Source organism: Coregonus clupeaformis, chromosome 27 (genome assembly GCF_020615455.1).
Source record: "Coregonus clupeaformis isolate EN_2021a chromosome 27, ASM2061545v1, whole genome shotgun sequence".
Lineage (NCBI taxonomy): Eukaryota > Metazoa > Chordata > Actinopteri > Salmoniformes > Salmonidae > Coregonus > Coregonus clupeaformis.
In genome coordinates, this window is record NC_059218.1 from 20,781,318 (window position 1) to 20,808,190 (window position 26,873).

Here is a 26,873-nt window from a genome sequence, read left to right on the forward strand (position 1 = left end):
AGAGAGAGAGAGAGAGAGAGAGAGAGAGAGAGGGAGAGAGGGAGGGAGGGAGGCAGATGTTACACCACCCTGAAGTGCAACCAAGCAATTTTTTCAAGAACGCTACCTGTCTCTACTTCATAGTCTGTATGTAGCCTACTCTATGGAGCACATTGGTTCAGGTCTAGCGCTAGTGTGGAGGCTACACACAGACTATCCAATACGATAAAACACACACACACACACACACACTCAACCCTGTCTCAGCTGTCACACAGTAAGCATTGCAGCAGCCAGAACTAAAAGAGGAGGATGAGAGAGGGAGGAGAGAGGAGAGAGTAGTAGCATAAAGTACTAATCCAGCCTTCTCCTTCAAGCAGACACATTTCTCCCAGCACAGTCTGATCTCCCAGCTTAGTTTGTGTGTGTGTGTGTGTGTGTGTGTGTGTGTGTGTGATGAGAATGATGATGGTAAAGTCATTACATTACGCAACCCCAACCCAAACCTAAACCACCACATCACTTCCAGATGATTAGCATGGTTAGCCTGCTGCGGCTAATTACACAAGAGGAAGACTCAGTGAAACTACAAGAGTTGTTTTGAAGAGCGCTGGAGGAGAGAGAGCACAAACAGGACAAATGATTTATAATGGCAAGCAATCGATAAAAAAACTAATCCGTCTATAAACACATTTATACGTCTATAAATCTGTATCAGTCTGTTTGTAGCGCCGTCTAAACCATCCTTCCATCTGTCCATCCCTCAGTCCCACACTGTGTCTGTCTCGGTCTGTCTGTCTGTCCAGTTGGCTTGCTCTCTCTCCTTTCTCTCTCTTGTAATATGGGACCCCTCCGTCCTGCAGTCTCTCTCTCTCGCCATAGCAGTGGAAGGCCCATGGCTGTTGTGTCAATGCAGCTCAGTTCATCTCCACACTGTACAGTCGTGGTCAAAAGTTTTGAGAATGACACAAATAAAAAATTTCACAAAGTCTGCTGCCTTAGTTTTTATGATGGCAATTTGCATATACTCCAGAATGTTATGAAGAGTCATCAGATGAATTGCAATTAATTAAAAGTCCCTATTTGTCATGAACATGAACTTAATCCCCAAAAAACATTTCCACTGCATTTCAGCCCTGCCACAAAAGGACCAGCTGACATCATGTCAGTGATTCTCTCGTTAACACAGGTGAGAGTGTTGACGAGGACACGGCTGGAGATCACTCTGTCATGCTGATTGAGTTAGAATAACAGACTGGAAGCTTTAAAAGGAGGGTGGTGCTTGAAATCATTGTTCTTCCTCTGTTAACCATGGTTACCTGCAAGGAAACACGTGTAGTCATCATTGCTTTGCACAAAAAGGGCTTCACAGGCAAGGATATTGCTGCTAGTAAGATTGCACCTAAATCAAACATTTATCGGATCATCAAGAACTTCAAGGAGAGAGGTTCAATTGTTGTGAAGAAGGCTTCAGGGTGCCCAAAAAAGTCCAGCAAGCACCAGGACCGTCTCCTAAAGTTGATTCAGCTGCGGGATCGGGTCACCACCAGTGCAGAGCTTGCTCAGGAATGGCAACAGTCAGGTGTGAGTGCATCTGCACGCACAGTGAGGCAAAGACTTTTGGAGGATGGCCTGGTGTCAAGAAGGGCAGCGAGGAAGCCACTTCTCTCCAGGAAAAACATCAGGGACAGACTGATATTCTGCAAAAGGTACAGGGATTGGACTGCTGAGGACTGGTGTAAAGTCATTTTCTCTGATGAATCCCCTTTCCGATTGTTTGGGGCATCTGGAAAAAAGCTTGTCCGGTGAAGACAAGATGAGCGCTACCATCAGTCCTGTGTCATGCCAACAGTAAAGCATCCTGAGACCATTCATGTGTGGGGTTGCTTCTCAGCCAAGGGAGTGGGCTTACTCACAATTTTGCCTAAGAACACAGCCATGAATAAAGAATGGTACCAACACATCCTCCGAGAGCAACTTCTCCCAACCATCCAAGAACAGTTTGTTGACGAACAATGCCTTTTCCAGCATGATGGAGCACCTTGCCATAAGGCAAAAGCGATAACTAAGTGGCTCGGGGAACAAAACATCGACATGTTGGGTCCATGGCCAGGAAACTCCCCAGACTTTAATCCCATTGAGAACTTGTGATCAATCCTCAAGAGGCGGGTGGACAAACAAAAACCCACAAATTCTGACAAAATCCAAGCATTGATTATGCAAGAATGGGCTGCCATCAGTCAGGATGAGGCCCAGAAGTTAATTGACAGCATGCCAGGGCGGATTGCAGAGGTCTTGAAAAAGAAGGGTCAACACTGCAAATATTGACTCTTTGCATAAACTTAATGTAATTGTCAATAAAAGCCTTTGACACTTATGGAATGCTTGTAATTATACTTCAGTATACCATAGTAACATCTGACAAAAATATCTAAAAACTCTGAAACACTGAAGCAGCATGCCCCCTGACCTTAACCTTCATATACAGTGTGACAACAGTGAGGTCACCATAGGTCACCATCCCACAGACCACACCCCTGGCCTCTAGAATGTAAACATGGAGAAGAGGGACCTGTTTTTAGCCGATTGGGGGCTGACTGGAAACTTACTGTAATAACAAAGGTGAGGATAACGGTCTATGGTTGGACATGAGAAAATGAACACATGGCTAACACATTAGCATCCGGTACAGAGGGGTAAACATCTTTGTTTTTGCGCAGAGAAAATATGGTTGTGTCCCAAAGGGCACATAGGGCTCTGGTCAAAAGTAGTGCACTTTAAAGGGAATAGGGTGCCATTTGGGATACAGTTATTTCAGAGATTACCTGAGATGTAATCTGAAAGGCCCAGAGAAGGGCCTTGTGATAGCGTGCAGAGCAGTGGAACGGATCCCAAAGAGAGAGGAGTTTCAGCTCAATCCAACTAACCAAACACAGACCAACACATGAATAAGAGTGATGAGAGTCAATTACATTCTGAGGACAATGACCATAGTGTTCCTGCATCATTACTCCTCTTGTTCGCTGTGTGAAGACACACACATGGGCGTACACACACACACACACACACACACACACATCACCCTTGAGACTGCAGGGTCTTGCCGGAGGCCTGAAGGTCTTGTGGACCAGAGAAGGAGCCCCTCCCTCTGCCTCAGCAGCAGCAGCAGTGTGTGTGTGTGTGTGTGTGTGTGTGTGTGTGTGTGTGTGTGTGTGTGTGTGTGTGTGTGTGTGTGTGTGTGTGTGTGTGTGTGTATGTGTGTGGACTGCGGAGTGGAGTGTATTTTTAGCCCCTCTGCAGCGGCAGAGAACAACTATTCCCCCGAGGGCGCTGTGAGCTCCAGTAATCTCTCCATGAGGGGGTCTGAAGGAGCGAGGGAGAGGGGTTGAAGAGGAAGAGGAAGAGAGAACATATACAGTGGATATAAAAAGTCTACACACAGCTGTTAAAATGCCAGGTTTTTGTGATGTAAAAGAATGAGACAAATATAAATCATGTCAGAACTTTTTCCACCTTTAATGTGACCTATAATGTGAACAATTCAATTGAAAAACAAACTGAAATCTTTGAGGGGGAAAAATAAAAAAATTAAAAACTCACAATAACCTGGTTGCATAAGTGTGCACACCCTTAAACTAATACTTTGTTGAAGCACCTTTTGATTTTATTACAGCACTCAGTCTTTTTGGGTAGGAGTCTATTAGCATGGCACATCTTGACGTGGCAATATTTGCCCACTCTTCTTTGCAAAAGCGCTCCAAATCTGTCAGATTGCGAGGACATATCCTGTGCACAGCCCTCTTCAGATCACCCCAGAGATGTTCAATTGGATTCAGGTCTGGGCTCTGGCTGGGCCATTCCAAAACGTTAATCTTCTTCTGGTGAAGCCTTGCTTTTGTGGATTTGGATGTGTGCTTTGGGTCGTTGTCGTGCTGAAAGGTGAACTTCATCTTCAGCTTTCTAACGGACGCCTGAAGGTTTTGTGCCAAAATTGCCTGGTATTTGGAACTGTTCATAATTCCCTCCACCCTGACTAAGGCCCTGGTTCCAGCTGAAGAAAAACAGCCCCAAAGCATGATGCTGCCACCACCATGCTTCACTGTGGGTATGGTGTTCTTTGGGTGATGTGCAGTGTTGTTTTTGCGCCAAACACACCTTTTGGAACCATAACCATAACACATTTTACCATGTGCTTTTGGGGGACTTTATGTTTGTTTTTGCAAACTTCAGCCGGGCTTGGATGTTTTTCTTTGTAAGAAAAGGCTTCCGTCTTGCCACCCTACCCCATAGCCCATTCATATGAAGAATACGGGAGATTGTTGTCACATGTAGCACACAGCCAGTACTTTCCAGAAATTCCTGCATTTCCTTTAATGTTGCTGTAGGCCTCTTGGAAGCCTCCCTGACCAGTTTTCTTCTCGTCTTTTCATATATTTTGGAGGGACGTCCAGTTCTTGGTAATGTCTCTGTTGTGCCATATTTTCTCCACTTGATGATGACTGTCTTCACTGTGTTCCATGGTATATGTAATGCTTTGGAAATTATTTTGTACCCTTCTCCTGACTGATATCTTTCAACAATGAGATCCCTCTGATGCCTTGGAAGTTCTCTCCGGACCATGGCTTTTGCTCTGAGATGCAACTAAGAAAATGTCAGGAAAATCCTACTAGAGCAGCTGAACTTTATTTGTGATTAATCAGAGTCACTTTAAATGATGGCAGGTGTGTAATGACTTCTATTTAACATAAGTTGAATGTGATTGGTTAATTCTGAACACAGCCACATCCCCAGTTATAAGAGGGTGTGCACACGTATGCAACCAGGTTATTGTAAGGTTTTTATTTTTCATTTTTCCCCCTCAAAGATTTCAGTTTGTTTTTCAATTGAATTGTTCACATTATAGGTCACATTAACAGTGGAAAAAGTTCTGACATGATTTATCATTGTCTCATTCTTTTACATCACAAAAACCTGGCATTTTAACAGGGGTGTGTAGACTTTTTATATCCACTGTATTTAAAATCTAAACAAATGGACAGAATCTTTAAGAGCTACTACGGGAACCTGGGGCCAGATGCCTCACACTCTGCCTATAACGCAGGGGTGGGAGGTGTGTCTGTGTGTGTGCAATGTATCCTCTGGTTTATTAAGCCATAGAACATAGGGCTGTTGTTCCATTCCACTGCAGTAGTGTTCACACGGCTGCTCTGCTGGAACAAACAGAGGCACTCTGTCTTCTCTCTTTCCACACACACACGTGTCACAGTCTCACACACACACACGCACAGTACCTACTATATCCAGGAAGAACATACAGTACAGTAGAAGCTCTATCTAGTCTGAGCTAGGGACGCTCCATTTTAATCCACAACCAGTTCAAATGCCCATCCTTGCAGAGAGAGCTGGGGATGGGGTGTAGGGGTCTCCCCCTGAGAGAGTGACTGATGTCACTCTCTGGCGGCAGGTAGCTTAGTGGGTAAGAGCGTTGTGCCAGTAACCGAAAGGTCGCTGGTTCTAATCCCCGAGCCGACTAGGTGAAAAATCTGTCGATGTGCCCTTAAGCAAGGCACTTAACCCTAATTGCTCCTGTAAGTCGCTCTGGATAAGAGCGTCTGCTAAATGACTAAAATGTAAATGATGTGATTCTTCAAATAATCTGTTTAGCAGCCTCCTGCCCACGCCACACACTCCACTTCATTGCCTGAACACCCAGCAAGCACAAACTGTGTGTGTGTGTTTGTGGGTATGTGTGTGTGTGTGTGGTGTGTGTGCCTCAGTGTCACACAGAAACTCATATACTGTATACTGTACACTGAGTGTACAAAACATTAAGAACACCTTCCTAATATTGAGTTGCACCTCCTTTTGCCCTCAGAAAAGCCTCAATTCGTCAGGGCATGGACTCTACAAGGTGTCGAAAACGTTCCACAGGGATGCTGGCCCATGTTGATTCCAATGCTTCCCACAGTTGTGCCAAGTTGGCTGGATGTCCATTGGGTGGTGGACCATTCTTTTTACACATGGGACACTGTTGAGTGTGAAAAACGCAGCAGCGTTTCAGTTCTTGACACAAACCGGTACGCCTGGCACCTACTACCATACCCCGTTCAAAGGCACTTCAATCTTTTGTCTTGCCCATTCACCCTCTGAATGGAACACATACACAATCCATGTCTCAAGGCTTAAAAATACTTATTTTAACTAGTCTCCTCCCCTTCATCTACACTGATTGAAGTGGATTTGACAGGTGACATCAATAAGGGATCATAGCTTTTACCTAGATTCACCTGGTCAGTCTATGTCAATGAAAGAGCAGGGGTTCTTAATGTTTTGTATACTCAGTGTATAGCTCTATACTATAGGCATGGGACAGGGAGAAAGGGAATAGGGAGAGGAGAGAGAGAGGAGGGGGAGAGGAGAGAGAGAGGAGGGGGAGAGGAGAGAGAGAGGAGGGGGAGAGGAGAGAGAGAGGAGGAGGAGAGAGAGGAGGGGGAGAGAGAGGAGGGGGAGAGGGGAAAGAAGGGGGTTTATGGGTCGTCCTGAAACAAGACAGTCATCCTTAAGTCTGTCAGCATGTCCATTCCCACAATTACACATGACACTTCTATAGCCTCTGGAGACATTGAGAGAGCTAGAGGGGGAGCTAGTGGACTCACAACAGACAGCCATTCTCTCCCTTAGTAAAATACCTTCCCAGACACACACTGTAGAGAGTAAACTAAGCAGACCCTGACTAACCAGACACATCATCAAGGCTAATGTAACATGGTTCCCTGCCATGCACAGACAGAGAAAAACAATGTGAAAAGAGGCCATGACCGAGATTCCAACCGTACACATAGGGGTGTATGACATGTCAAAGGAGTGTTTTGGTTCTCAAACGTTGAAAAGGGAATTATTTTTTCATGAGGGTCTTGTCAGCCCATTTCTGGGTTTGGGGAGGGGGTGAAGCAGTGTGGGGTATTTTGTTGTAGTCCTATAACTCCCCCTTCTACCCCCCCTGTCTTGATCTGCGGAAGCCAGGCTGACACAGACAAACAGACAGCACCCTCTCTTTTCCCCATCAATGATTCATGTCAGGAAAGGCTTTGGTTTGGAGGAGGTTAGCGCTCCAACCTCAAGACACTCACCCAGATAAGTGTAGGAGATGAAGAGCCAAGCCACATGGCTGCAGCTCTCCCAATCTGACCCTACAGTATATCAACATACTACCCCTGACCCACCACACCAAAATAACCCACTAGTGGAGCCTTCTCCCTGACAAAGAGCAGGGCAGAGGCCCTGATAGCCAGAATAGGCTGTTGATGTTGTCATATCAGTGTGTTAGAGAGGGTTGCCTCCTTTACCCTTACCCCCCAGGCCCCCACCACTCCTCTGGTAAACGTGTCTGAGGAGGTGTCTGAGGAGGTGTCTGCATCTGCTACGCTACAGGCCCAAATCCAGGTCACAGAGAGGGTGTGTGTGTGCGTGCGTGCGTGAGGCGGGTGGTCTCCTAAATCATGTGTACAGCCCTCAGATCCACTCAAAGCCATTACTCTTGTCAGGCAGGTTTTTTTGGGGGCAGCCAGCCAGTCACCAGCTAGCACAGACGCAAGCCACCAGCCAATAGCAGCTGTGTTACCATGAGGATACCAGATGTGATATCACTGATACAACTGTGTGAATGAAATGCCGTGGCATGTCTTATCATTGACTTTGTTGTGTTTCCCCACACAAAAACCCTAAGTTGTTACAGCATTAGCCCCAGATACATGAGTCAACCCCTATTTGCATATGTCAACACGTACTCCGAGTGCTAACAACGGTACACATAGTTAAACATGTAAATCAACTCTCACAACCCTTAGCACACAGTTCACGCTAACATCTTGGCAAACACCAGTGTAACACGAACCCTGACACCAAGTCTTCACACATTCAAGGCTAAAGAGGATGCTGAGTTCACTAATGTCAAAGTCAATCAGAGGTGAAGACAGGGCAGGGCTGAGAGTGAAGAGAGCGAGAGCCCCATTGAGAAATACCACACAAAGACCTTGCTTGGCCGACACACTCTACTGCAAACAAACAGTAGCCCCCAAAATGGGACAAGGCCCCCATGTGACCCACTTTTTCCTCAGTGGACCAATCAGACGAGGCCAAGGGCAGGGCAGACCCCACTTCAGGAGCACCAATTAGTTATACATTTTGTTGATTTGTTTTAGAAATTTTTTTTGTGTCATTTAGCAGACGCTCTTATACAGAGCGACTTACAGGAGCAATTAGGGTTAAGTGCCTTGCTCAAGGGCACACCGACAGATTTTTCACCTAGTTGGCTCAGGGATTAGAACCAGCGACCTTTCGGTTACTGGCACAACGCTCTTAACCACTAAGCTACCTGCCGCCCACCAAGTCACCCGTGTCAGAAGTGTGTGTGTGTTAATAGGGAAAGCAGCACGTGGCTTAGCTCACCCTCACCTCTCTGTCCTCTGATTTCCTCATGTTCAGGGTTCTGCATTCAAATATGTCTTTTTTATAGCTTAAACAAACAGCCCAAATTTTTTTCCAGGATGTCTCTGTGTGAACGTCCTGAAATAGTGTGTCTAAATCCAGGCATAGCGGGAAGGCCTGACCTGCTGGCTCTAAGAGGTGATGAATCCACTGCTGCACACACACTTATGAAGCTTAATCACACCCATTTAAACAACACACAACGTCAACAGCACTGCTCAGCCCCTCAGCAGCAGGCTTTTAACACTGTCTCTGTGCTCTTCTGGTGTGTGTGTGTGAATAGTAAACCAAGAAAGATTTTACCAACTGGGGACATTTTCTTGGTCCCCACAAGGTCAAATGCTATTTCTAGGGGGTTTAGGGTTAAGGTTAGAATTAGTGTTAGGGTTAGAATTAGGTTTAGGGTTAGGGTTAGGAGATAGAGTTAGTTTTAGGGTTAGAGTTAGGAGCTAGGGTTAGGGTTAGGGTTAAGGTTAGGTTTTTGGGTAAAGGTTAGGGTTAGGGTTAGGGTTAGGGTAAGGGTTAGGGAAAATAGGATTTTGAATGGTAATGAATTGTATGTCCCCACAAGGTTAGCTGCGCAAGACTGTGTGTGTGTGTGTGTGTGTGTGTGTGTTACAGTAGGCCATGTGCAGGTGTGATCTTGACACTCACTGAAGTACATGCAAACACATACAGTACATACACAACCACATACATCGTCACTCACAGAAACACACAAACCCTCACACCCATATTCCCACATAAAGGTTGGGAGTGGTGTGTTCAGAAGGCCAACCCAGTTTTAATGGAATGCATTAATAACAGAACTCATAGCTCATAGACACAAGCTAACAAGCTGTCTACATTCCTGGTGCACGTGCACACGCACACACACACACAGCCTCTAAGGAACAGAGCAAGAGGTGAGGGGCGGTGAGGAAAGGGGACTATACAGGCAGTACCAGTCTGATCCCCGTAGGGTGAGAGTCAGTACCCCTACACCCCTCTCTCCCTCCTTCAGCATCAATACCCTTCTTTACATATAGCAGCTTCTAGCTTCCACTGCATACAGTACCTTTCAGCTCCACTCACATAACTGTCACAGTTCTATGGACCAGAAATGCTGCCTACCACTTCATGTTTTTTTCTCTGCCACCACAGGACACACACACAGACCTTACAGTCAGTTATTCCGTCTGCTGTCCCCGAATCAGCCTCACCAGTGGAAGAACTGTGACATCGCCATAGCCCAAATATGGCACCCCATGCAGGAAACAGGAGTCACAGCATCTCTACTGCTTCTTACCTCAAAATACTCTGCCAACATGGACAGGGGAAGGTGAGGGGGGTGTTGTATGCCTGTTTAAACACCATATCCCAACACTCCAATTGATCAGTGTCGTCTCGGCCCTAGGAATGCTAGGATATGGTGTTTAAAAAAGAGTCTAGGGGCCTTGACTGTTTACAGAGAATAAAAATATCTGCAAGAGGACAGTGTTGTGTTTGTGTTGGGACTGGGAGCCAAACACTGTATCTTAATGGCGTTTTACTGGCATAGCAAGTTGGTTTTCCTCCCAGTCTGGCCTTGGGTCTAAAAATGCTACATAAAGTGGCCTGTGTCAATACCAATCCATCCACCTGCACAGGAATATAACTCAGCCTTGATATCAATACCGCTGGATATAGCAGCAATTACATTCGATTTAACCTTCAATGCACAAAATACACACACCATTTAGTTTAATGGATTTAACCTTGACTGGTCTCGTGCCAGCATTAAGCTTCTTATAGGACATTACTGTAAATGGCTTTTTTCTTCCTCCTTCAGTGATGATGCAGCAGCCTGCATGAATACACACACAATTTCAGAAACACCTCTCCCCCTGATGACAGGACCATGTCTATGTTCCCTCAGCCCTATGTTCCCTCAGCCCTATGTTCCCTCAGTTCTCTCAGCCCTATGTTCCCTCAGCCCCATGTTCCCTCAGCCCCATGTTCCCTCAGCCCCATGTTCCCTCAGCCCCATGTTCCCTCAGCCCCATCATCCCTCAGCCCAATGTTCCCTCAGCCCAATGTTCCCTCAGCCCCATGTTCCCTCAGATCTCTCAGCCCTATGTTCCCTCAGCCCAATGTTCCCTCAGCCCCATGTTCCCTCAGCCCCATGTTCCCTTAGCCCCATGTTCCCTCAGCCCCATGTTCCCTCAGCCCCCATGTTCCCTCAGCCCCCATGTTCCCTCAGCCCCCATGTTCCCTCAGCCCCCATGTTCCCTCAGCCCCCATGTTCCCTCAGCCCCATGTTTCCTCAGCCCCATGTTCCCTCAGCCCCATGTTCCCTCAGCCTCATGTAGCTCAGTTGGTAGAGCATGGCGCTTGCAACGCCAGGGTTGTGGGTTTGTTTCCCACGGGGGGACAGTATGAAACATTTATGCACTAACTAACTGTAAGTCGCTCTGGATAAGAGCATCTGCTAAATTACTAAAATGTCAATGTTCCCTCAGTTCTATCTTCTAAACCAGGAGTCAGCAAACCAAATGAAAGGAAGAACCTTTTTACAAATTCTCTCAATATCTAGTATTTTTGGAGCTGCACGGAATCTACCCGTTTGAGAGGGGAAAAAACAGAAAAGAGGGACATTATAGACAAAAACGTATGTGATTTTTATATATATATTTATTTTTACATTGAGTATATTTTTCACATCCTTAATGTACAAAGGTATTTTGGTGAGTTAATCCACTGTTGCATGAATGAATAAATTAGGACAATCTATAGAGCCCCACAGTGTAGGTGTCATAATACCCATAAAACCTCACGTTTTTTCCACCATTCATTTTTCCCATAGGGAATTGTTGTATGCCTCTTTAAACACCATATCCCAACACTCCAATTGATCAGTGTCGTCTCGGCCCTAGGAATGCTAGGATATGGTGTTTAAAAAAAGAGTCTAAGGGCCTTGACTGTTTACAGAGAATAAAAAGACCTGCAAGAGGACAGTGTTGTGTTTGTGTTGGGACTGGGAGCCAAACACTGTATCTTAATGGCGTTTTACTGGCATAGCAAGTTGGTTTTCCTCCCAGTCTGGCCTTGGGTCTAAAAATGCTACATAAAGTGGCCTGTGTCAATACCAATCCATCCACCTGCACAGGAATATAACTCAGCCTTGATATCAATACCGCTGGATATAGCAGCAATTATATTCAATTTAACCTTCAATGCACAAAATACACACACCATTTAGTTTAATGGATTTAACCTTGACTGGTCTCATGCCAGCATTAAGCTTCTTATAGGACATTACTGTAAATGGCTTTTTTCTTCCTCCTTCAGTGATGATGCAGCAGCCTGCATGAATACACATACATGCACACACACAATTTCAGAAACACCTCTCCCCCTGATGACAGGACCATGTCTATGTTCCCTCAGCCCTATGTTCCCTCAGCCCTATGTTCCCTCAGTTCTCTCAGCCCTATGTTCCCTCAGCCCTATGTTCCCTCAGTTCTCTCAGCCCTATGTTCCCTCAGCCCCACGTTCCCTCAGCCACATGTTCCCCCAGCCACATGTTCCCTCACCCCCATGTTCCCTCAGCCCCATGTTCCCTCAGTTCTCTCAGCCCTATGTTCCCTCAGCCCCATGTTCCCTCAGCCCCATGTTCCCTCAGCCCCATGTTCCCTCAGCCCCATGTTCCCTTAGCCCCATGTTCCCTCAGCCCCATGTTACCTCAGCCCCCATGTTACCTCAGCCCCCATGTTACCTCAGCCCCCATGTTCCCTCAGCCCCCATGTTCCCTCAGCCCCCATGTTTCCTCAGCCCCATGTTCCCTCAGCCCCATGTTCCCTCAGCCTCATGTAGCTCAGTTGGTAGAGCATGGCGCTTGCAACGCCAGGGTTGTGGATTAGTTTCCCACGGGGGGCCAGTATGAAAAATGTATGCACTAACTGTAAGTCGCTCTGGATAAGAGCATCTGCTAAATGACTAAAATGTAAATGTTCCCTCAGTTCTATCTTCTAAACCAGGAGTCAGCAAACCAAATGAAAGGAAGAACCTTTTTACAAATTCTCTCAATATCTAGTATTTTTGGAGCTGCACGGAATCTACCCGTTTGAGAGGGGAAAAAACAGAAAAGAGGGACATTATAGACAAAAACGTATGTGATTTTTATATATATATATTTTTTTACATAGAGTATTTTTTCACATCCTTGATGTACAAAGGTATTTTGGTGAGTTAATCCACTGTTGCATGAATGAATAAATTAGGACCATCTATAGAGCCCCACAGTGTAGGTGTCATAATACCCATAAAACCTCACGTTTTTTCCACCATTCATTTTTCCCATAGGGAATTTTAGAAACACAAAATAAGGGCTGTGTTTCGTGTGGGCTTACACTGGCGTAACGTTTTGATAACCATGTAAATCTATCTCGGACAAGGTGACTTTTATCAATATGCCATGATGATCTGGACGAGACTTGACTTGAGTAGATGCTGAGATAAAATATATTTTTTAAATGCTATTCGACTATAAAAGTTCAAGGTCATAGTGATTGAACATATTCAGTAAATCCCATATATAGGCCTACACTTACATGTTTGTGTTGTAGATGCTGATATAATCTGCATTTTCTACCTTGGTACAATAAGCATTTGTGCCAATTTTGATACAACATAGGGATGAGGGAACATAGGGCTGAGGGAACATAGGGCTGAGGGAACATAGGGCTGAGGGAACATAGGGCTGTAGGAACATAGGTTGATGGAGAACAGGGCTGAGGGAACATAGGGCTGAGGGAACATAGGGCTGAGGGAACATAGGGCTGTAGGAACATAGGTTGATGGAGAACAGGGCTGAGGGAACATAGGGCTGAGGGAACATAGGGCTGTGGGAACATAGGTTGATGGAGAATAGGGCTGAGGGAACATAGGTTGAGGGAACATAGGTTGAGGGAACATAGGTTGAGGGAACATAGGGCAGACCCCTGGTGACAAGAGAATTACAGCCTGCCAAGAGTGCCCAATAATTCATCAATGTAACCACATTCCCATACAGAACTGTGAGTCATACACGCTGCTCACCGAGTAGCAACAACCAATCGATATCAGCTCCACTGCTAAACAGCATGCTAAACATGGCTCATTAACATACATGAGCTCATAAAGACAGAGGCTGGGTCTCAAATTGCACCCTCTTCCCTATGTAGTGCCCTGCTTTTGACCAGGGCCCATAGGGCTCTAGTCAAACGTAGTGCACTATATAGCTATGGAATAGGGTGCTTTCCCAAGCCAGTCAGTAACTCAACACAGCCCACCAATGCCTTGCTGCTTGGCATTCAGCACTGAGTAGGCCTAGGCCTAAAAAACAAGCAATTGCTCCTAAAGAGAGAGAGGAGAGAGAGAAATCGTTAGGAGATCAGTAGTGAACTCTGCCGCAGCCTCCCTCTAAGACCTTTTCCTCAGTCTGAGCGATATGACATAAGCTAGCTGGGCCCTGGGCTCCAAAACATGACACGCATGAAAAATGAAACCCTGCATTACTGGCTAATTTCTTTACATAAGAGAGGAGCTAGATACATCAGGCTACACAAAACCTCATCTCCAGGCTCTAGGATAGTGTAAAAATACAGAGAGAGAAAGAGAGACTTTAACTATTTCCACATCATTATAACACTGTTCATAGACATAATATGACATTTGAAATGTCTCTATTCCTCTGAGTGTAATGTTTAATATACATTTTTTATTGTTCATTTCACTTTTGTTTATTATCTATTTCACTTGCTTAGGCAGTGTAAACATATGTTTCCCATGCCAATAAAAACAATTTGTATTGAATTGAATTGAATTTAAAGAGAGAGAAAGAGAAAGAGAGAGAGAGAGCTAGAGATGAAAATAATATACTGCTAATCTGAGTAGCGCTTGGTGACTTACAGTGAGGGGAAAAAGATGACGCAGATGCTAAGCTACAGGACTGTTTTGCTAGCACAGACTGGAACATGTTCCGGGATTCTTCAGACAGCATTGAGGAGTACACCACATCAGTCACTGGCTTCATCAATAAGTGCATCGATGATGTCGTCCCCACAGTGACCGTACGTACATACCCCAACCAGAAGCCATGGATTACAGGAAACATCCGCACTGAGCTAAAGGGTAGAGCTGCCGCTTTCAAGGAACGGGACTCTAACCCGGACGCTTATAAGAAATCCCGCTATGACCTCCGACGAACCATCAAACAGGCAAAGAGTCAATACAGGTCTAAGATTGAATCATACTACACTGGCTCTGACGCTCGTCGGATGTGGCAGGGCTTGAAAACTATTACAGACTACAAAGGGAAGCACAGCCGCGAGCTGCCCAGTGACACAAGCCTACCAGACAGAGCTAAACCACTTCTATGCTCGCTTCGAGGCAAGCAACACTGAAGCATGCATGAGAGCACCAGCTGTTCCGGACGACTATGTGATCACGCTCTCCGTAGCCGATGTGAGTAAGACTTTTAAGCAGGTCAACATTCACAAGGCCGCAGGGCCAGACGGATTACCAGGACGTGTACTCCGAGCATGTGCTGACCAACTGGCAAGTGTCTTCACTGACATTTTCAACATGTCCCTGACTGAGTCTGTAATACCAACATGTTTCAAGCAGACCACCATAGTCCCCGTGCCCAAGAACTCTAAGATAACCTGCCTAAATGACTACCGACCCGTGGCACTGACGTCTGTAGCCATGAAGTGCTTTGAAAGACTGGTCATGGCTCACATCAACAGCATAATCCCAGAAACCCTAGACCCACTCCAATTTGCATACCGCCCCAACAGATCCACAGATGATGCAATCTCTATCGCACTCCACACTGCCCTTTCCCACCTGGACAAGAGGAACACCTACGTGAGAATGCTATTCATTGACTACAGCTCAGCATTCAACACCATAGTGTCCTCAAAGCTCATCACTAAGCTAAGGATCCTGGGACTAAACACCTCCCTCTGCAACTGGATCCTGGACTTCCTGACGGGCCGCCCCCAGGTGGTAAGGGTAGGTAACAACACATCTGCCACACTGATCCTCAACACGGGGGCCCCTCAGGGGTGCGTGCTCAGTCCCCCTCCTGTACTCTCTGTTCACCCATGACTGCATGGCCAGGCACGACTCCAACACCATCATTAAGTTTGCCGACGACACAACAGTGGTAGGCCTGATCACCCGACAACGATGAGACAGCCTATAGGGAGGAGGTCAGAGATCTGGCCGTGTGGTGCCAGGACAACAACCTCTCCCTCAACGTGACCAAGACAAAGGAGATGATTGTGGACTACAGGAAAAAAAAGAGGACTGAGCACGCCCCCATTCTCATCGACGGGGCTGTAGTGGAACAGGTTGAGAGCTTCAAGTTCCTTGGTGTCCACATCACCAACGAACTATCATGGTCCAAACACACCAAGACAGTCGTGAAGAGGGCACGACAAAGCCTATTCCCCCTCAGGAGACTAAAAAGATTTGGCATGGGTCCTCAGATCCTAAAAAAATTCTACAGCTGCACCATCGAGAGCATCCTGACTGGTTGCATCACCGCCTGGTATGGCAACTGCTTGGCCTCTGACCGCAAGGCACTACAGAGGGTAGTGCGTACGGCCCAGTACATCACAGGGGCAAAGCTCCCTGCCATCCAGGACCTCTATACCAGGCGGTGTCAGAGGAAGGCCCTCAAAATTGTCAAAGACTCCAGTCACCCTAGTCATAGACTGTTCTCTCTGCTACCGCACGGCAAGCGGTACCGGAGTGCCAAGTCTAGGTCCAAAAGACTTCTCAACAGCTTCTACCCCCAAGCCATAAGACTCCTGAACAGCTAATCATGGCTACCCGGACTATTTGCACTGCCCCCCCCACCCCATACTTTTTACGCTGCTGCTACTCTGTTAAGTATTTATGCATAGTCACTTTAACTCTACCCACATGTACATATTACCTCAACTACCTCAACTAGCCGGTGCCCCCCGCACATTGAATATGCAACGGTACCCCCCTGTATATATAGCCTCCCTACTGTCACTTTATTCTATTGTATATATAGCCTCCCTACTGTCACTTTATTTTTACTTCTGCTCTTTTTTTCTCAACACTTTTTTGTTGTTGTTTTATTCTTACTTTTTTGTTTAAAATAAATGCACTGTTGGTTAAGGGCTGTAAGTAAGCATTTCACTGTAATGTCTGCACCTGTTGTATTCGGCGCATGTGACCAATAAAATTTGATTTGATTTGATTTGATTTGAAAAGGATTTGATCCCCTGCTGATTTTGTCCGTTTGCCCACTGACAAAGAAATTATCAGTCTATAATTTTAATGGTAGGTTTATTTGAACAGTGAGAGACAGAATAACAACAACAAAATCCAGAAAAACGCATGTCAAAAATGTTATAAATTGATTTGCATTTTAATGAGGGAAATAAGTATTTGACCCCTCAATCAGAAAGATTTCTGGCTCACAGGTGTCTTTTATACAGGTAACGAGCTGAGATTAGGAGCACACTCTTAAAGGGAGTGCTCCTAATCTCAGCTTGTTACCTGTATAAAAGACACCTGTCCACAGAAGCAATCAATCAATCAGATTCCAAACTCTCCACCATGGCCAAGACCAAAGAGCTCTCCAAGGATGTCAGGGACAAGATTGTAGACCTACACAAGGCTGGAATGGGCTACAAGACCATCGCCAAGCAGCTTGGTGAGAAGATGACAACAGTTGGTGCGATTATTCGCAAATGGAAAAAACACAAAATAACTGTCAATCTCCCTCGGCCTGGGGCTCCATGCAAGATCTCACCTCGTGGAGTTGCAATGATCATGAGAACGGTGAGGAATCAGCCCAGAATTACACGGGAGGATCTTGTCAATGATCTCAAGGCAGCTGGGACCATAGTCACCAAGAAAACAATTGGTAACACACTACGCCGTGAAGGACTGAAATCCTGCAGCGCCCGCAAGGTCCCCCTGCTCAAGAAAGCACGTATACAGGCCCGTCTGAAGTTTGCCAATGAACATCTGAATGATTCAGAGGAGAACTGGGTGAAAGTGTTGTGGTCAGATGAGACCAAAATCGAGCTCTTTGGCATCAACTCAACTCGCCATGTTTGGAGGAGGAGGAATGCTGCCTATGACCCCAAGAACACCATCCCCACCGTCAAACATGGAGGTGGAAACATTATGCTTTGGGGTTGTTCTTCTGCTAAGGGGACAGGACAACTTCACCGCATCAAAGGGACGATGGACGGTGCCATGTACCGTCAAATCTTGGGTGAGAACCTCCTTCCCTCAGCCAGGGCATTGAAAATGGGTCATGGATGGGTATTCCAGCATGACAATGACCCAAAACACACGGCCAAGGCAACAAAGGAGTGGCTCAAGAAGAAGCACATTAAGGTCCTGGAGTGGCCTAGCCAGTCTCCAGACCTTAATCCCATAGAAAATCTGTGGAGGGAGCTGAAGGTTCGAGTTGCCAAACGTCAGCCTCGAAACCTTAATGACTTGGAGAAGATCTGCAAAGAGGAATGGGACAAAATCACTCCTGAGATGTGTGCAAACCTGGTGGCCAACTACAAGAATCTTCTGACCTCTGTGATTGCCAACAAGGGTTTTGCCACCAAGTACTAAGTAATGTTTTGCAGAGGGGTCAAATACTTATTTCCCTCATTAAAATGCAAATCAATTCATAACATTTTTGACATGCGTTTTTCTGGATTTTTTTGTTGTTATTCTGTCTCTCACTGTTCAAATAAACCTACCATTAAAATTATAGACTGATAATTTCTTCTTCAGTGGGCAAACGTACAAAATCAGCAGGGGATCAAATACTTGAAAAAACTTCTGTAGCTTCATTAAATAGTACCCGCAAAACACCAGTCTCAATGTCAACAGTGAAGAGGCGACTCCGGGATGCTTACCTTCTAGGCAGAGTTGCAAAGAAAAAGCCATATCTCAGACTGGCCAATAGAAAGAAAAGATTAAGATGGGCAATCTGAGATATGGCTTTTTCTTTGCAACTCTGCCTAGAAGGTCAGCATTAGAAGGTCAGCATTCTGGAGTCGCCTCTTCACTGTTGACGTTGAGACTGGTGTTTTGTGGGTACTATTTAATGAAGCTGCCAGTTGAGGACCTGTGAGGAGCCTGTTCCTCAAACTAGACACTCTAATGTATCCCACTCTTCTTTCTATTCTGGTTAGAGCCAGTTTGCGCTGGTCTGTGAAGGGAGTAGTACACAGCGTTGTACGAGATCTTCAGTTTCTTGGCAATTTCTCGCATAGAATAGCCTTCATTTCTCAGAACAAGAATAGACTGACGAGTTTCAGAAGAAAGTTCTTTGTTTCTGGCAATTTTGAGCCTGTAATCGAACCCACAATTGCTGATGCTCCAGATACTCAACTAGTCTCAAGAAGGCCAGCTTTATTGCTTCTTTAATCAGCACAACAGTTTTCAGCTGTGTTAACATAATTGCAAAAGGGTTTTCTAATGATCAATTAGCCTTTTAAAATGATAAATTTGGATTAGCAAACACAACATGCCATTGGAACACAGGACTGATGGTTGCTGATAATGGGCCTCTGTACGCCTATGTAGATATTCCATAAAAAATCAGCCGTTTCCAGCTACAATAGCCATTTACAACATTAACAATGTCTACACTGTATTTCTGATCACTTTGATGTTATTTTAATGGACAAAAAAATTGCTTTTATTTAGTAAAAAATTACATTTCTAAGTGACCCCAAACTTTTGAACGGTAGTGTATAGCTAGGGGCTACCGAATGTCATTTTTTGTGAGTTTGGACATTTACAAGCGAATGTGAACGAGAGACATTGTGCAAATGAACAAGGTTTTGATGCATGCAGTACTGGCTCTCCAGCAGCATGTCTACACGCTGTGTCTGTGTAGAGTCTAGAGTCGCTAGGGCAACAGGCCTGCCTGCTCTGTCTGGAGAAGAGGGGGGAGGAGCAGACCACTGAGAACAGAGAAGAGAGAAAACGCAAGGAAATCAAGATAGCAGTGGCAGCTGTACAAATAACTAATCCAAAGGGCTTTGCCTTCTCAAACACGGCAGAAAGCTAACACAATATGACGCCCCGTCACCTTATTAATTTAGCCACTTACTTAGATAGCAAGTTAAACTAGGGGTCATGTTAACGCATTATTCTGTGTTTTCACACAGGAAAAAAATATAAAACGCATAAGCAATATCTTGCTGCATTTTGTAAACACAGATCTAAAATGCTTCTTATTGTAATTTCTCCTCGCCATCAGACAAATTGTGTGCTTCAGTTGCACTTCTAAACTCAAATGGGCATTCCATCAGCAGACAGCTTTTCTCCGGTACGTTTCTCGATGTAGCCAGCCAATTTTTCTCTGATAAAATGCAAGATTGACTTTAAGCAAAACATTAGGAAATGTAGCTGGCTACATTCTTTGTATGAAAGGCCTAAACATTAGAAATATGATGGCCATGCATAGTTTTTGCAGAAAAATACCTTGCTTTTTCATTGTAAGCTCATTTACTTGTGTGGCTGCCAGCCAAATAGTGTTAGACTTCTGTTGTCATCTGATGAAAATGAAGTTATTTTATGTTGAATGTATTGCACTAATGTACAGTATTTTCTGTGAAGGAAAACTATTGTTGCACATCCCGTATCACTCTATTGAATCAAAAAAACACTGTTGACTTTCAATATAAAACATGAACCCTGTCAATACACAGCTGGACTCACCTGCTCCCGCTTTCTCCTGTTGTGCTATTTCCAAACAAACATGTGACTGGCTCAACTGTGCTGGGGAACTAAGTAAGCTTCATAATGTAAAATAATGTGACAGGTGAAATACGAACATGATCTGCTTATCTCCTAACGCATTGCACAAGTTGACTGCAGGTATTTACTTAAAAAAACAAATATAAAAATGTATTGAAAAACGTTTTCTTTTTATTCAACAGTATTAAAAAACCATCCCGTGTCTATTTCCAAATAATACATTTTGTTCCTCATCAATCTACACAATACCCCATCATGACAAAGCGAAAACAGGTTTTTAGATTTTTTTGCAAATTTATAAAAAATGTAAAACAGAAATACCTTATTTACATAAGTATTCAGAACCTTTGCTATGAGACTCGAAAATGGAGCTCCAGACGGAAGCCACTGCTCAGTAAAAGGCACATGACAGCCCACTTGGAGTTTGCCAAAAGGCACCTAAAGACTCTCAGACCATGAGAAACAAGATTCTCTGGTCTGATGAAACCAAGATTGAACTCTTTGGCCTGAATGCCAAGCGTCACGTCTGGAGGAAACCTGGCACCATCCCTACGGTGAAGCATGGTGGTGGCAGCATCATGCTGTGGGGGTGTTTTTCAGCGGCAGGGACTGGGAGACTAGTCAGGATCGAGGTAAAGATGAACGGAGCAAAGTACAGAGAGATCCTTGATGAAAACCTGCTCCAGAGCGCTCAGGACCTCAGACGGAGGCAAAGGTTCACCTTCCAACAGGACAACAACCCTAAGCACACATTTACATTTACATCATTTAGCAGACGCTCTTATCCAGAGCGACTTACAAATTGGTGCATTCAACTTATGATAGCCAGTGGGACAACCACTTTATTGACACACAGCCAAGACAATGCAGAAGTGGCTTGAATGTCCTTGAGTGGCCCAGCCAGAGCCCGGACTTGAACCGATCTAACATCTCTGGAGAGACCTGAAAATAGCTGTGCAGCAACGCTCCCCATCCAACCTGACAGAGCTTGAGAGGATCTGCAGAGAAGATTGGGAGAAACTCCCCAAATACAGGTGTGCCAAGCTTGTAGCATCATACCCAAGAAGACTTGAGGCTGTAATCGCTGCCAAATGTGCTTCAACAAAGTACTGAGTAAAGGGTCTGAATACTTATATAAATTAGCAAAAGTTTCTAAAAACCTGTTTTTGCTTTGTCATTATGGAGTATTGTGTGTAGATTGATGAGGGAAAAAAACAATTGAATCAATTTTAGAATAAGGCTGTAACGTAACAAAATGTGGAAAAGTCAAGGGGTCTGAATACTTTTCGAATGCACTGTATATATTCATGTCATAGTCATCTCCATTACACTCAAAAGTTACCTCAACTTCAACCAGTGAATTCTAGCGATGGCTAGCTATGTTAGCTATTCTGTCTGTTTTAATGAGTGTTAGCATGCTAATAGCATACCCTGCACAATTTATTTTAATTTTTTTAAGGGATATGCAGTAGGTTGATAACGATATCACCAACGTATGTTGTATCGGACATTTCAAACAACATTCCCAGCTAATGAGAAAAAAGGCATGGTGTTTAATTTAAGAGAATGGGGGATTTCTACATCTGTACCCCAGTAGAGGGGAGTGGCCACTGTGAAACTTCATTCTGTGAGTAACTATGGCTGCCTGGTATTGTGATGCAATAATTTCCATTGTAATGTAGAACGTTCATTCAAATTATGTTAACTGATGTGGCTCATGCAACGGAATGTAATTTAAAAAATGTCGGTTGAGTTGAATGAACAAATCACAGCACATATTTTTGCACATACAGTGGGGGAAAAAAGTATTTAGTCAGCCACCAATTGTGCAAGTTCTCCCACTTAAAAAGATGAGAGAGGCCTGTAATTTTCATCATAGGTACACGTCAACTATGACAGACAAAATGAGGAAAAAAAATCAAGAAAATCACATTGTAGGAACAAAAGTTACTCAATACTTTGTTATATACCCTTTGTTGGCAATGACACAGGTCAAACGTTTTCTGTAAGTCTTCACAAGGTTTTCACACACTGTTGCTGGTATTTTGGCCCATTCCTCCATGCAGATCTCCTCTAGAGCAGTGATGTTTTGGGGATGTCGCTGGGCAACACAGACTTTCAACTCCCTCCAAAGATTTTCTATGGGATTGAGATCTGGAGACTGGCTAGGCCACTCCAGGACCTTGGAATGCTTCTTACGAAGCCACTCCTTCGTTGCCCGGGCGGTGTGTTTGGGATCATTGTCATGCTGAAAGACCCAGCCACGTTTCATCTTCAATGCCCTTGCTGATGGAAGGAGGTTTTCACTCAAAATCTCACGATACATGGCCCCATTCATTCTTTCCTTTACACGGATCAGTCGTCCTGGTCCCTTTGCAGAAAAACAGCCCCAAAGCATGATGTTTCCACCCCCATGCTTCACAGTAGGTATGGTGTTCTTTGGATGCAACTCAGCATTCTTTGTCCTCCAAACACGACGAGTTGAGTTTTTACCAAAAAGTTCTATTTTGGTTTCATCTGACCATATGACATTCTCCCAATCCTCTTCTGGATCATCCAAATGCACTCTAGCAATCTTCAGACGGGCCTGGACATGTACTGGCTTAAGCAGGGGGACACGTCTGGCACTGCAGGATTTGAGTCCCTGGCGGCGTAGTGTGTTACTGATGGTAGGCTTTGTTACTTTGGTCCCAGCTCTCTGCAGGTCATTCACTAGGTCCCCCCGTGTGGTTCTGGGATTTTTGCTCACCGTTCTTGTGATCATTTTGACCCCACGGGGTGAGATCTTGCGTGGAGCCCCAGATCGAGGGAGATTATCAGTGGTCTTGTATGTCTTCCATTTCCTAATAATTGCTCCCACAGTTGATTTCTTCAAACCAAGCTGCTTACCTATTGCAGATTCAGTCTTCCCAGCCTGGTGCAGGTCTACAATTTTGTTTCTGGTGTCCTTTGACAGCTCTTTGTCTTGGCCATAGTGGAGTTTGGAGTGTGACTGTTTGAGGTTGTGGACAGGTGTCTTTTATACTGATAACAAGTTCAAACAGGTGCCATTAATACAGGTAACGAGTGGAGGACAGAGGAGCCTCTTTAAGAAGAAGTTACAGGTCTGTGAGAGCCAGAAATCTTGCTTGTTTGTAGGTGACCAAATACTTATTTTCCACCATAATTTGCAAATAAATTCATTAAAAATCCTAAAATGTGATTTTTTGTCTGTCATAGTTGACGTGTACCTATGATGAAAATTACAGGCGTCTCTCATCTTTTTAAGTGGGAGAACTTGCACAATTGGTGGCTGACTAAATACTTTTTTCCCCCACTGTATTTTACTTCCTGCTTTGCTTCCATGGGTACACTCGCAATGGCCGCCAGTCCACCCATTATGCCATCATTGACTTGAATTGGGATGCGAATTCTGTTCATTCTATTTCTATGGCAGCACATGCAGTCAGGAGCGGAGGACAGGAAAAAATGTGGTTAAAAATAAAATAAATATTGTCAGGACAATTACCATCATCCAAAATTCCATGACTGTCACAGCCCTACTCACCAGCGCTCCAACCATCCACCCACACTTCCCCTGTCTGAAATAGACTGCAGAGATTGAATGCCGCTCACACGCTACATCCAGCAGACTGACTGGGATGCTCGTCTCTCTTCTCATGGCCTCTATGTTAGGGCACTGGCTGGTTCACTTGAGCTTTTTTAGCAGTTCCTCTTTTCATAGCAACAAGGAGAGTGAACAACTATTCCTAATCGGTATCAGTGTGTGTGTGTGTGTGTGTGTGTGTGTGTGCCGTCCTTCCCTTCACATGTACACATCATCCAGAGAGAAAAGTGTGTGAGTGACAGTTAATCTGCTTGCCTACTCCTGGACCACTGGATTGTGTGCCTGACTGACTGACTGATTGACAGCTTGACTGACAGCAAGGCAGACTGGACTAGGAACAGAGATGCTAATCAATGTCAACAAGTGGAGACAAAACCTGAAAAACGCAGCAAACAAAACAGCTATTTCGGGTTTCTAACCAGACCAGAAATAGATGACCAAATTCCTAGCAGCTCTGCTGTGAATCAGACAGCATATAGTACGTGGTCAGAGAGGTGGAGACAAGTCTCATGTGAGTCCCAAATGGCACCTTATTTCCTAGTGCACTACTTTGACCAGAGCCCTATGGGCCCTGGTCAAAAGTAATGCGCTATATAGGGAACAGGGTGGGACGTAGCCTTGGCTATCACCAGTGGTGTGTCAATGAGTTCTATAGGCCTAACCTTGGTAGTAAGTAAGTCTAGAGGACACTGCTATGGATTCAGCAGTGTCGCCAGCACAGCTGCACACAGTCCTTGGCCCTGGGCCCGGTCTCTCAGTACACACACAAAGACAAACACACACACACACACACACACCTGTTTACCCCATTGGGTGTGTGTAGGCCTGGGAGCGAGGTAGCGAGGGGCTCTGTGTCTCTGGCTGGGAAAATCGCATTCAGTCTCTTTATTGTGTTTTCACTGAAGCCATTTTACCTTGGCGGGTAATTCAATTCGTTACGCACAATCGTTTTAGTGTAAATCACAAAAAGATTCCATTGGTTTTGGATTTATCTCTTTTCGTTTGTGGAAGCCAATTTTTCACTGTATGATGGAACACAGATTCCACTCAGCCATCGCTGAGGCCACAACAATGCTTAAACCACATCAGGGGGCAACTTTAGAGGTCTGGGAAAAATCTGGGTGTAGTTACCCTTTAATTGAAGTGCGCACCTCGCAAGAGGCTGTTGTTTAGCTGAGTTTTTGTAGCGTACATGTGATGGTAGAGTTCGCAAAACAAATACCCACTCTCTTATGAAAAAAGATTGCAGTTAAAGTGCAGTATAACTGCGTCCAAAATAGAAATGTTTTTTTAACTGCAGTAATTACTGCGTCAAAAATACCACAGTCGACTGCAGTTACTGCACTTTTACTGCAGTTTCAAAACTGCAATCTTTTTTTGTAAGGATTGATTAAAATAATCATTATATAATTCTGCCAGGTAAGCATAGAGCATCGTGAAATTATGCAATTATATCCTACATTTTGTAGTTAACATTTCATTGAGAAGGTTTTGGGAAAGCCTTTCCATCTACCAGAAGACAGTTTTCATTAGCTAGCATCATCACTAACGGCTACACAACGTGGTAGACGCGTGCACTGCACACACACAGACAGGGGCACTCTCGTTGCCTCTTCAGAAAGTTGCAGGAAATACGAATAACTGGTGCATTCTGTTCATGTCTTATGATAAACTTGGCAAAATTAATACATTTTCAATAGATTTAGTTGATTCCCTACTATGTTCAATACATTTTTGAATATTGTTGAATTCTGTTTTAATGTCTGGATTCCGTGTTTACATCCTCTTTCTCCAATTTGCCGGTTTTATAGGGCCCAATCTAAAGCTAGAAATTGCATCCAAAAGGTTAAATTGAGTAGATGGGCTATGCTAAACCTTCCACACTGCCCCTGGTCAACCATGGGTTAAGAGGATATGACCTCATTCAGAGGAGGGGCTGAGCACATTTTTAAGGGACAGTTTTATAGAGGAATCTGATAGGAGACTTAAATAATTAATAATACGCTACTACAAATTATGTGTGTCCCAAATTACACCCTATTTCTTACATAGTGCACTACTTTTTCCCAGAGCCATATAGTCCCTAGTCAAAAGTAGAGCACTATAAAGGGAATAGCGTTCCATTTTGCAGGTTTAAAGCTTATTTCCTGCAATTCTACACATTTTGCCATGTCTTATGTGTGTTCATTACAAAATCAATGGGTTAAAAAACCTTGCAAAAAAATTCAAGCTGACATGGGCTAGTTGATCTGGACATTTCTGGCAAATTATAAATAGCTCTCTAAGGTCTGCCATGACAAGAGGAAAACTGCTGATGCACTACCCAATTTCCAAAATGCACCTTGTGCATTCTACTATTACAACTTTCAAGAGTAAGTGGAATGCTGGACTGAGTTCCAAAAATATATACACTGCTCAAAAGAATAAAGGAAACACTTAAACAACACAATGTAACTCCAAGTCAATCACACTTCTGTGAAATCAAACCGTCCACTTAGGAAGCAACACTGATTGACAATACATTTCGCATGCTGTTATTAAAATGGAATAGACAAAAGGTGGAAATTATAGGCAATTAGCAAGACACCCCCAATAAAGAAGTGGTTCTGCAGGTGGTGACCACAGACCACTTCTCAGTTCCTATGCTTCCTGGCTGATGTTTTGGTCACTTTTGAATGCTGGCGGTGCTTTCACTCTAGTGGTAGCATGAGACGGAGTCTACAACCCACACAAGTGGCTCAGGTAGTGCAGCTCATCCAGGATGGCACATCAATGCGAGCTGTGGCAAGAAGGTTTGCTGTGTCTGTCAGCGTAGTGTCCAGAGCATGGAGGCGCTACCAGGAGACAGGCCAGTACATCAGGAGACGTGGAGGAGGCCGTAGGAGGGCAACAACCCAGCAGCAGGACCGCTACCTCCGCCTTTGTGCAAGGAGGAGCAGGAGGAGCACTGCCAGAGCCCTGCAAAATGACCTCCAGCAGGCCACAAATATGCATGTGTCTGCTCAAACGGTCAGAAACAGACTCCATG

The 26,873-nt window shown here is 44.7% G+C and overlaps 1 protein-coding gene across 2 annotated transcripts in view; it reads right to left on the reverse strand.

The window, feature by feature from the left end:
- Positions 1-26,873, reverse strand: part of LOC121541613 (breakpoint cluster region protein-like) — a 128,980-nt gene that overhangs the window by 57,039 nt on the left and 45,068 nt on the right. The gene's annotated exons all lie outside the window — the stretch shown is intronic.